The following is a 12,829-nucleotide window of genomic DNA, read 5'->3' as shown; positions in this document are numbered from 1 at the left end:
CAGCCATTTTCTTTCCCTCAATAACTTTCTCCTTTTCTGAAGTGCTGGATGCTTGCCCGAGTACACTTGTCTTGCATAGTCACATTCAAGGTGAAGCTCGACTTAGAATGTCAGGTTATTCAACCATGGGGCTGCTACAGCCTGCCTGCTTTTACCCATATACATTTCTATCATTGCTCACCTTGATCAGGTGGATGAACTCCCAACAGTGTTTCTTTCACTAACCCTGGGCTGCTGAGACCAGTTGTAACAATGAGCTGTTATTCCGGTGGCATCAGTCAAATCAGCATATACTGCGCACTGAACACTGGTTTGACTTCAGAATAAAATTATCAAATATCACTACGAGTTGGTTTTGAATCAACAATCTGTTGAGATTTAGTCCTTAGGATTGTAAACTCTAAATTGTTTTAGATTACTTTAAAACTTTATATTACTGAGGCACAATTTGTGCATCTTCTTTACCTAAACAATGTCAGACCTAAACAACGATAACTCACTTTCAAATGAGAATCCTTCAAGTGATCATATATCGCTGTACACGTCTGCGACGAGGAACTCTCCACCCGTGTGAGAGGGTTCAGGATTGGTATTGGAGTCACCTGAACAAAAACAGGACAGAACACATTAAAGATATGACACAGGGGTAATATCCCAAGATCGCACTGATGATGCAGAGTTCATCTCACTAGCTGTGCACATTAGGAAATTACAGGCACCCTGCTCAGCATTCCTCAGCAGCATGAACTGGGAAACAGTTGGCACACACAACTTAGCGATATCAAAATCAAACTACTGCTGTTTGTCTAACACTGCATATATTCAAACACATACGCTAAGGAGTCACAAAAATCATACTTGCAAGTTTATCTCTGGACAGAAACAAATACTGAAAATGTTTTTTCTTCACTCTACATTATAATTTTTATACATTTTATACATTTATACATTTTATATTTAATTATTCCAGTCATTGTGATGTGTAATGAGTGGCCAGCCATTCCATAATTTATACATCTTTTCATGTGGAATTAATGAATAACATTTATGCTGTCTGCTAGTTTTAGTTTATTTATTAGAGTCACAAGTAGGCTTATATTAACACTACAATTAAGTTACTGTGAAACTCCCCTAGTCGCTACTCTTGTGTACACTGAGGGAGAATTTAACATAGTCAATGCATCCAATCAGCACGTCTTTCGGACTGTGGGAGGAATCTGGAGAACCTGGAGGAAATTCACAGAGACCCAGAGAGAATGTGCAGGCCCCGCAGACACAGTGACTGAAGCCGGAAATCGAACCTGGGTCCCTAGCGCTGTGAGGCAACAGTGCTAACCACTGTGCCATCATACCACCCCTATTTTAATGTTATGAGAGATTGGAAACAGGCTATATATACTGCCACAACTCACAAGTGAACAGCAACCAGTCACTGGTGTACAGAACTGACAGTACGATGTGGATGCCTTCACTGGGAGAGGAGGAGATTGTTTTAGAAATCAGGTACAGAAACAGTGGGAAACATCTGACTGGTCAGGTTGCGCAGTAAAAATATTAACACCTCAAATAATTTAAAGTTCTTTCTTTTCCGAAAGTTTCAAGACTTGCTAGCTGAAAGGAGCAGATGTATAGTTTCCTGTGATTTATCTTTAAAAAAATTACAATGAGTTGCAGTTCTTGAAATTTTTTTGTCACTTATCTTTTACTCACGAAACCTCGTCTCACTGGCACCTTCTAGAGCCAAAAAATGAACCTGAGATGCATTCCGAGCCCTTTTGGTGGCTATGTACAGTTTAGCACCAGAAGAGGCACCAGTGCAAAAGAAACTAATTTTAACCCCCAGCCCTTTTTTCCCCTTCTGTTTGGTGTCTACAAATGAAGCTGGGGTAGCTATTGTGAAAATAGCACACAGAATGCACAGGAGAAAGCTTGCATAAGACACTGAACATTGAAGCTCAACTCACTAATTTTAACATTTGCCATGGTGCCCCATCTGCACCAGTCACCAAATATGTTTCAATTATAGATCAAGCAATGAGTGGTAATGGTACATAGAACAGGGCAGAAGCTTCTGAAATCAACAGTGCGAAGAAACGGAATTAAAAAGCTGCAATGGAACAGAGTATGGGTACACACTGGCTCAGCTGTTTCTAAAATTCTACTTTCCCTCTCTCTCAAGGCAACTGCATTTATATTGCAGCAAGTTTTATAATAATTTGAACAATAAACAATGGCTGATAGATCAGCAACAAAAGAAAGTTAAATATTCCTCTTTTAGACAGCAATTTTCAAGTTTATATTATTTTAGCAACACAATCTTTCGGGCGTGCCACTGAGAACTTCAGTGTTCATTTGTTCTCCTGAGTCACCTCTTCACCCCAATAAGTTCATGGCGTTTAAGATGGAAACCATTCAGGTGCCTCTCCCCTCTCTATTATCTGCCCAGGCTGCAAAGACCCAGTCCGACATGTCCTTATTTTCCTTCCCAGGCAGAGTTGGGAAGGAATAAACTTATGAAAGTCAGCACCTCCCATTCCTGAGCCCATGCTAGCTGACACTGTAAACACATCCACTCTCACAAATGGCATCCTCCCTTTAAAAACCACATCAGTCCTGTCCCCAAAACACTATTATCTTGTTCTTGCAAACGATTGTCCCATCTCTAATTTCTCTTTCCTCTCCCAAACTTGTGCCGAGCTTTACGTTTTAAAAATATTTGTTGACGGGGTGCAAGCATCAGTGGTTAGGTGAGTATTTACTGCCTACCTCTAACTGCCCTTTGAGAAGGTGGTTCTGATTGCCTTCTTGAACTGCTGCAGTTCATGTGGTTTAGGAACAACCACACTGCTGTTACTGAGTTCCAGGATTCTGACCCCGTGAAGGAATGGTGATATATTTCCAAGTCAGGATGGTGGGTGGCTTGAAGGGGAACATGCAGGTGACGGTGTTCCCATACATCTGCTTTCCTTATCCTTCTAGGTAATTGCAATTGTGGGTCTGGAAGATGCTATCAAAGAAGCCACGGTGAGCTGCTGCAGTGCATCTTGTAGATTGTGCACACTACTGCCAATCTGCATTGGTATAGAGCGAGTAAATGTTTGTGATAGAGGGCTTTATATATTTACATGGTTACATAGTTGCTTTACAAGCCAGTCACGTTTTGATATTGTTTTCATTGGCATGTTTCACAGGCTCGTTTTTAGGTTCATTTTATACTCTGTGTAGACAATAGCTCCTCAATAAACCTTGTTCTTGTTATTTTGAAGCTACTTGTGTAAACCACATCTTTCCTTTTTGTGCCAAAATCCACAACATGTAGCAGAGTTAGGGCACTGCAGAGAGAGTGAACGGTTGTGGATGGGGTGCTGATGACGCAGACTGCTTTGTCTTGGATGGTGTCGAGTGTCAGAGTGTTTTTGGAGCTGCACTTATCCAGGCAAGGGGAGAGTATTCCATTACACTCCTGTAGGTAGTGGACAGACTTTGGGAAATCATAAGGCGAGTTACTTGTTGCTGAATTTCCAGCTTCTGACCTGCTCTTGTAGCTGCAGTATTTATACTGCTGGTCCTGCAATTCCCTCTTTGAAACTTTCAATTCAATCCTGTCACAGGACCAGAAAGGTCCCAACCAAAGTCACAAGTGACATAAAACAAAAATGTTGGAAACACTCAACAGGGTCAGGCCATCTGTGGTATGGAGCGAGAAACAAAATTAATAGTTTAGCTAGATTACCTTCTTACAGAATGGTGCAGGGGGAGTTAGAGATTTGACAGTTTATGAGAACTTAAGAAAGATGAGAAAAATTCAATCATTCAATCCTTCTATCAACCTCTAACTTACGCTTGATAGCTGAGCATCCACAATACTCCAAGGTACAAAATCCCAAAGATTCACTCCCTCTGTGTTGACCTCTCATTCAGAAACTGGGACCTCTAGGTCAAGATTTTTCTGCCTGGGGGCACATCTTCCCTCCATCTTCTCCATCAATCTCTTTTGTATTTTATAAGTTTCAATAAGGTCACCTCACATACTTCTAAATTCTCAAAGAAATAACTATAGATGCAGCAAAAAAGGAGGACAAAAGGGACGAAAGGAAGGGAAGATCATGAAAAGGTGGGAAGCCGGGAGTAAATGAAAAAAGGGATGATGGTGCAAAGCAAATTGGAACGGGTCAACTAAAAAAACCAAAGATTGGCCTTGAGGAGGTGTAAATGGCACCAGCAGAATCATTATATCACAGGTAGCCAGAAGCTCAGTGTGAAAGCTAACATACTAAATAATACTGCTCAGCAAAACAATCAGCCAACCTGGGTTTAATCTCAACATTGAGGAAATCAGATCATAAGCAATGAATACAGTACACTGAATTGAAAGGACAATTAAATCACTATTTCATCCAGAGCAAGTGCTTGGGATCCCTGAAAGGGAGAAGGAAGGAGATAAAAGGGTACATGTTGCATCTCCTGTGCTTTCATGGGAAGGATGTTGGGGTTTCAATGAAGTGGAGGGAAAGATCCCTTTGGAATGCTGAAAGGGAAGGCATATGCAGCAGGGGCAATGTGTTGGAGGTACTGGAAAGGGCAGAGGATGATCTGTTCAATGTGGAGGTGAGTGAGATTAAGAATTCTATTCTGGGAGGGAGAGCAAAGGATGAGAGCAGGAAATGGGAAGAGGGCCTTGTCAACCACAGTGAAAGGGAATCCTCGGGTGGAAAAAAGGAAGACAGAGCACAGGCAATGGTGTGGAAGGGGGCATTGCCAAAACAGTTGTAGCATTCCCTGCAAAAGGGAACAGGGTCTAGTAACCCTCATCATTCAGTACCTCTCTGCAACTGGATTTGGTTAACTATGCCCCTGTAAACATTATCTTTCACTGCTTGGCTTGTTGGATTGCCTTTGTACAGTTCCACTCTTTTCTATGCAATTGTAGAAAACATATTTCCATCCTGCAACTCTACCTGCCCAGCACTGCTTCCTCCAGAATCCCCCAGGGGTCAATACTTGTTTCCCTCTTATTCTTCAAAATACATACCGGTGACATAATTTCCAGACACGTGGTCAACTTTCACATGACCATAACAGAAAGCTCCAGCCCTCTACCTCCATGTTGTCATATTTCTTCAGACATCCAGTCTTAGATAGGGTGCAATTTTCCTAAACTGAATGATATTAATACCAAAGCTACTGGCTGAGATTTGCAGGAGTACTGACAGTAACATCTGGAATCCGCACATGTACTTCTCCTTTTATACTGTAATAGCGTTCTTTAAAAACTTCTGAAAAGGTTATGCCTTTTGAATGCAGCGTCATCACCCACCTCTTCAAAAGCCAACCCCTCGTCCCACCATCATTCCAATCTATTGTCCCACTTCAAACCTCTTTTTCCCCTCCAAAGTCCTTGAATGTGTTGGCAGCTCCCAAATTCCCCCTTTCCCAGAAGGCCATGCTTGAATCCCTCAAAATCAGGTTTCTGCCCGTCACAGCTCAATTTAAAATTCCAAATGCCACCCATTATGTCTAAGGCAAAGGGCAATTACACCACAACACCCTCCTCCAACATCCTTCCACTGCATTCCACTCGGGTGGGACTGCACTCAGTTCCATTGTTATCTATCTAATCTTAGCTAAAGAATCATCAGCAATGACCTCTTCCTGCTCCTGCATCCAGTGTCCCCCAAGGATCTATCCTCACACCCACCCCTCCCTTATTTCTCATCTACATGTTGTCTCTCGGTGACATCATCCAAAGGCACAAGGTTAGTTTTCACAGATACACTGACGATACCCAATCTCACCATCACCACTATCAACTTCTCCACTGCTGCTAAACTATCAGATTTCTTATCCTACATCCTGTAATGGATGAGCAGAAATTTTCTCCAATTAAATGCTGGAAAGACCGAAGCCATTGTTCTTCAGTCCCTGCTCTAAATTCCATTCTCTAGCTACTGACTCAATCCCTCTTCTGGGATTAAACCAGTCTGTTTGCAATTTCATTGGCATTTTGATCCCAAGATGAGCACCTGATCGAATACTTGTGATATCGTTAAATTGTCTATTTCTGTAACAAAACTGGATTTGAATCATGTCTCAGCTCATTCACGCCTTCGTTACATCTAGACTGGACTATTGCAGTGCTCTCCTGGCTGCTCTCCCACATTCCATTCTCCATAACTTGAAGGCATCCAAAACTCTGCCTGTCTTAACTTGCACCAACTCCCTTTCCCCTATCACTCCGCTGCTTAGTGACCTACAGTGACTCCCAGTCAAGCAACATGTTCTGATTTTAAAATCCCTCTATGGCCTCACCTGCCTTATCTCAATATCTCCCAGCCACAGAACTTTCCAATGTATCTGTTCTCCACTATTCCTCATCTCCTGAGCGTTTAAGAAATGCCTTAAAATCCTACCTCTTTGACCAAGCTTTTGACTTAATATTTCCTTATGGAATGTGGTGTTTTATTTTGTTTAATAGCACTCCTGTAAAACACTTTGGGGCATTTTATTACATTAGAGGTGCTATACAAGTTGTATAGTGTTGTACTAAGTGTGAACTAAGTCATAACCACTGAAGAATCTCTGTGAGGCTGGAAATCTAACTGCATATTTGTGTAACGACAAAACTTTTTATTCTGAAGTGGACTCTAAGCTTTTTAATTTTTAAATTAAAAGTTTGATTTTCACCATCCATCTTAATCTCACATGTCTGTCAATCATTTATCTTGCTGAGAGAATACTTCAAAGTGATTGTCTGCATACTCTTCATACTGCTGAGCACCCAGAAATCCCCTCACTTGGTGCCAAATTGAAAAAGATCTTGGGAAGATGAAAGTCACACCAGGCATGGATCAGCAATAAGGTCAGCAATGAGCATCATTATTTCACAGCTACTTACAAAATCCAGGCCATTATCCTTGATTAAAACCACAAACTTTCATGTAGTATTGACATGCTGTGCTTGGCTGAAGTCATTAGGTTACATTTTTGCAATTTTTTGAAGCAATTTTTAAAACTGGCATCTCGGTCTTTTGGCTAAGATGCAAATGAGATCAAGCCTTGGAGGAGGTGCAGTGCCTACTCCAATCAGCTTGGATCATGTAGATCAGCCCAGGACAGGAGGTGAGACCCCTGTCTCGTCAGCTTGGATTGGGAATGTCTCAACTTGTTGAGACTTTGAATTAGACTGGGTTAAAGTGAAGTGGATTAAAAACACCAATGCAATCTTCCTCCATTATCTTTCCAGACATCAACTCTGGGGGTTGAGCTATGAGGAGAGGCTGAATAAACTAGGCTTGTACTTGTTAAGAGTTTAGAAGAATGAGGGGAGATCTCATTGAGACATATAAGATGATGAATGGGATGGATAGGATAGAGGTGGAGAGACTCTTCCCACTCAGAAAGGACAGTAGGACTAGGGGGCACAGCCTCAAGAAAAAGGGTTTAGAACGGAGTTGACGAGGAACTTCTTCACTCAAAGGGCGGTGAATCTCTGGAATTCTCTGCCCATTGAGGTGGTGGAGGCTGCCTCGCTAAATATTTTTAAGACGCGGGTTGATGGGTTTTTGATAGGCAAGGGGATTAAGGGTTATGGGGAGAGGGCGGGAATGTGGAACTGAGCCACGACAGATCAGCCATGATCTTATTGAATGGCGGGGCAGGCTTGAAGGGCTAGATGGCCTACTCCTGCTCCTATTTCTTATGTTCTTATGTCCTATTGAACCCTAACTGAACTTCCTACCCCATACACTCTCATCACAATGATGTTTACCTACTGCCAGCTTATAACATCACCTGCCTTCTTAGGAATTCTATGATTCATCATGCCACACCCCATCTGCCACTAAAACCTTTATCGTTGTGCAATTATCAACTCCAAATTCCACAATATTTACCCAATAAACCTCACATCCTACACACTCTGCAAACTGCAGCTGATGTTAAATTTGGTTGCCTAGATTCTACCATGGAAGTTTGCTCAAATTTCATTCTACTATCTTTACTGAACTACACTGATTTCTGTTTCAGAAGGTATTGTATGTAAGCCAACCAGGTAAGTATGGCAGATTTCTTTAGTGAACCAGGTGAGCCTCAGGATAAAAGCAAATTACTGAGGATGCTGGAATCTGAAACCAAAAGAGAAAATGCTGAAAAGTCTCAGCAGGTCTGGCAGCATCAATAACTTTAAAGGATCACCTGAACTTGAAATGTCAGCTCTTTTCTCTCTTTACAGTTGCTGACAGACCAGAGATTTTCCAGCATTTTCTCTTTTGGTTTCAGATAAGCCTAAGGATAACAAGTCTAGCGACATTATTACTATGCCACTACCTTCCCTTAGTTCCCCAAATATATAAGGTTATATACTTAAAACTCTCATCCTTGTGTTTAAATATTTTTTTCTCTCTTGCGGTCTCACCCCCTTCCTCGCTCTGGAACCACCTTCAGCCTGACCTCTGAACCCTGAACACTTTGCTCCTTTAACTCTGGCCTCAAATACAATTCCAACTCCCCTCCCTTTCACCACTGATAGTCCTACATTAAAAGTAATTCACTGATAAGGTGCTTTGAGATGCCCCAAGGATGTGAAAGACACTATATAAACGCAAATTATCTTTCACATGTGTCAAGCCACCCTCAAGGTTCAATTTTAAAAGTACCTAGAAGGTCTGTTGAAATTCTGAGCAAGGTTTCGCAAAACAAAAATCCTTTTAATTTATGCCTGCACTCTTCTACTACAAATTAACTGGAGCGTAAACTTGTGTGTGCACCCTTAAGATGCTGGTCTGACATTAGTAGCTTGCTATTGAACTGAACTGAATTTTTAAATGAAGTTTCTTTAGTACTTCATGATAATAGCATCAGGCACTGATATTCCAACTAGTAGCTAATCAATAATAGAGAAAGGCAGGCAACAGCTCATATAGCTTAAGAGTTTGAGTGCTCAAAATGAATGTGTTTCTGTACATATATAGCAGCACAATCAAATTAAAGAAATTCTAATTGTATAGAATACGCAATTTCTCTCAGGGCTCAAAGTACTTCACTAACTTATGAAATAACAAAGGCATTTTGCTGTTCTCTATCATTTATTCTACCTTTTGTTTTTAATCCTTCCAGTAACTTTCAGAGCAGTGAAAACTGATTTTACATTTCACGTCTGAAAATATCACTGTCCTTAGCACACACTGATGTATTCCTTGCACATCGCTGCTCGTGTTGCCAAAATTAATTTCACAATTCAAAGATAAAAATACCTGCGTCATGACAACAAGAGAGAAAATAAGACAACACCAAGGGACTAAGGACATTGGAACCATTACCATAATTAGTAACATAATAGGCAGAAACAGAAAGTGGTTAAACCACAAAAAAAGTTAAATATAAGTTTGAAGAGATTCTTGCTCGCACTGAGCATCTATCTCATACGTGCAACCTTATCTATTTATCCTATTAGTCCCACTCTTCTACACAAAAACTCAAACATCGTGTCTTTGATTAATAAACCGACTAGATATTGGCCATAACTGCACAGCAGCTTAATGTGGTTTTAAACAATTTTTAAGAAGTATATAATTCACAAATAGTTCAGTACATAAACAAAATTACAGTGTTTGAATGAATTGCATCAAACCTGCTCTTCAAATCAACATGGCCTAGTTTTTGCTTTTTAAAATCAAAATAGAATTTAAAAAAAATCATTAAAAAACTTTAGAAGTAAATAGGGGCATTATTTAAATATCTCCAGTACTTAGATCTACTCTGTAAAAAAAAGTTGCAGTATAGGCCCAGCACTTCCCACCAGCTTAAATTTGAAGAGTCTTCCAGACACAATGCAGTGTGGCTGGAGTAGGTTTTTAAAATACTCTCCTCAGAGGCCTAGAGTGCAACAGGCAAAGTTCAGATTTGATAGAGAAAACGTCAGAAATACTATAAAAAGCAGCACTTGGTTTGGAGGGGGGATAGTTTCAGTCTAAAGATAACATTCATTCCTGCTGTGCCCAAGGCCTCAAAATGTCCACCGAGTCTCCATTTGAGCTGCAGCCCAGTCAGAGTCAGCTCTCTGCTGAAGTACTTTCGCAAATTGTTCCTGAGCACTAATGCGGGGCAGGAACCTGCGACAAGCCGCCCTACAAAGTAAAATAAACCCACAGGCCTCTAATGCATTTGATGATTCTTCCAAGAGGCAGTATATCTGAGGAAATACCTTTTTTCACAGAATTTCCAGGCTACACTCCTGCAGCAGTTACCATTCCCTACACGCAACGCACTGCTAACCCTGCTCAACAGCACCGCATAGTGGCTGCACACATATCTGCGCCTTTACAAATCAGCAATTTGGCATCTTTCATTACCTTGAAGGAACTTATTTTGTTTATTTCAGACATTGAAGGTAATCAAAAAAGCAGATCCAAAGATATGTTTCACTAGTATTTATTTAATACGCTTATTTTCTCATTTAGAGCCTTGTGTTGCAATTGAGCAGTCAAATACAGTTTGAATTGATTGAATTGGCTTATTATTATCACATTTATTGGGGTACAGTGAAAAGTATTGTTTCTTGTGTGCTTTACAGACAAAGCATCCTTGTCATAGAGTACATAGGGGAGAAGGAAAGGCTAGAGTGCAGAGTATAGTGTTGCAGTTACCAATAGGGTGAAGAGAAAAATCAGCATAATGTGTTATAGGACCATTCAAAAGTCTGATGGCGGTCAGGAAGAAGTTGTTCTTATGTTGGTTGGTATGTGTTTTCTGAGTGTTGTACCTTTTTCCCAAAGGAAGAAGGTGGAAGAGAGGATGTCCAGGGTGCATGAGGTCCTTGGTTATGTTGGCTGCTTTCCCGAGGCAGCAAGAAGTGTAGACATAGTCAATAGGTGGGAGGCTGGCTTGCGTGATGGACTGGACTACGTTCACCACGCTTTGTAGTTTCTTGCAGTCTTGGTCAGAGCAGGAACCATATCAAGCTGTGATGCAACTGGAAAGGATGCTTTTTATGGTGCATCTATAGAAATTGGTGAGAGTCATAGTGGACATGCCGAATTTCCTTCTGAGAAAGTAGAGGCATTGGTGGGCTTTCTTACCTATAGCATTGGCCTTGAGGGGCCAAGATAGTTTGTTGGTGATCTGAACACCTAGAAACTTGAAGCTCTCAACCGCCACCACTTCATCACTTTTGATGTAGACAGGGGCATGGCCTCCGCTACGTTTCTATCTCCTTCCTTTTACAGGCATGGAGAGAGAGAAAAAGAGAGATTATTATCATGGCACCATTTCACCAGATTCTATATCTCTTTCCTGTTCTCCGTCTGCTTTTCCCGCCATTAAATTTAAAGAAATGATCTCATTGTGATTTGGTATCTGTGCCTGGACATTTAATATGCCATCCCTATGACTGGATTTCCCCAGTTAGTTCCTTTCTTGGGGGCGGGGATATGCTAATAGACTAGAATTTGGGGATTTTGGTCAGTTCAAAAGATTCACAGAGGGAACCTAGGCAAGCGAAGGAACATATATGAGATTTTTATTATTATTTATATATGAGCATAATTTGGAGAGTCAACAATTGTTGCCAATCCATAATAACATTTGAGAATCATAAAATCCATAGAATTCCTGCAGTGCAGAAGGAGGCTAGTTAGCCCATTGAAAATGCTGGTAAGTCATCTTCTTGGATTGCTGCAGTCCGAGTGGTACTGTTACAGAGGGAATTCCAGGATTTTCATCCCACGACGTAGTTCCAAGTCAGTTGGTATGTTAGTTAAGACAACTTGCAGGTGGTGGTGTTCCCAATTGTCTGTTGACTTGTCCTTCTAGATGGTAGACGTTATGGGTTTTGAAAGTGCAATCAATGGAGGTTTGGTGAGTTGCTGCAGTGCACCTTGTAGATGGCATAGTTTGCTAGCACTGTGCAACTATGGTGGGGGAGTGAATATCTGGTGTGGTGGATGGTGTGCCAATCAAGCTTTGTCCTGGATAGTGCCAAGTTTCTTGAGTATTGTTGGAGCTGCACTTGTCCAGGCAAGTCTAAAATATTCCATCACAGTCCTGAATTGTGCATTGCTGATGATGGGCAGTGTTAAGGGAGTCAGGAGGTGAGTTACTCACCACAGAATTTCCAATCTCCACCTGCTCTTATAATCAGAGTACTTATATAGCTTGGCCAGTTCAGTTTTTGGTCAATGGTAACCAAACAAGTGTATGTTGGTTTAAGTTTGTTATTGCTTGCAGTGTACATATATGCATGCATGTTATGCTTGAGATACTAAGGCCACAGTGGTTACAGTACTGCCTCACTGCACCAGGGACCCAGGTTCAATTCTGGCCTCGGTCACTGTCTGAGTGGACTTGGACATTCTTCTCGTGTCTGTGTGGGTTTCCTCTGGGTGCCCCAGTTTCCTCCCACAGTCCAAAGATGTGTGTGTTAGGTGGATTGCCCAAGCTAAATTTCCCCTTGGTATGAGAGGGATTAGCAGGGTAAAAATGTGGTATTGCGGGGATAGGATAGGCCTGGTGGGATTGTTGATCGTGCAGACTCAACGGGCTAAATGGCTTCTTTCTGCACTATAGATATTCTATGATTCTATGATATTAATTGGGACCATTTATGCAGGCGATGGGTATAAAGTTTCAGGTGGGAAACTTCAGAGTCTGAGTTTTTGTGCATGGTGGGGAATGAAACCTCCACCACCTGCTTCTTTTGGCCCAAAGATGTTAGTATTAGCATATCATTCCCCCGAGAAGTGAATCTGATTGATGGGCTTGACTCCAGTCAGGAGATCAGTACTCTGCATTTGCCCACAGGTCGAGTTAGATACGATCCACAAACCTGAGAGGT

General features: G+C 41.4%; 1 protein-coding gene across 2 annotated transcripts in view; it reads right to left on the bottom strand.

The window, feature by feature from the left end:
- Nucleotides 1–10,289, bottom strand: part of LOC145344998 (protein transport protein Sec24B-like) — a 115,621-nt gene extending 105,332 nt beyond the window's left edge. For both annotated transcript variants that reach the window (XM_080192445.1, XM_080192456.1), the window contains exons 1-2: nt 10,202–10,289; nt 501–602 (exon numbers count right to left, since the gene is read on the bottom strand). The gene's annotated coding sequence lies outside the window, so the exon portion shown is untranslated. The remainder of the gene's footprint in view (nt 1–500; nt 603–10,201) is intronic.
- Between the last annotated feature and the right edge of the window lie 2,540 nt (nt 10,290–12,829).

Source organism: Carcharhinus amblyrhynchos, chromosome 1 (assembly GCF_965287045.1).
Source record: "Carcharhinus amblyrhynchos chromosome 1, sCarAmb.v2.hapA, whole genome shotgun sequence".
Taxonomy (NCBI): Eukaryota; Metazoa; Chordata; class Chondrichthyes; order Carcharhiniformes; family Carcharhinidae; genus Carcharhinus; species Carcharhinus amblyrhynchos.
This window is presented reverse-complemented; position numbering and strand designations above follow the sequence as displayed.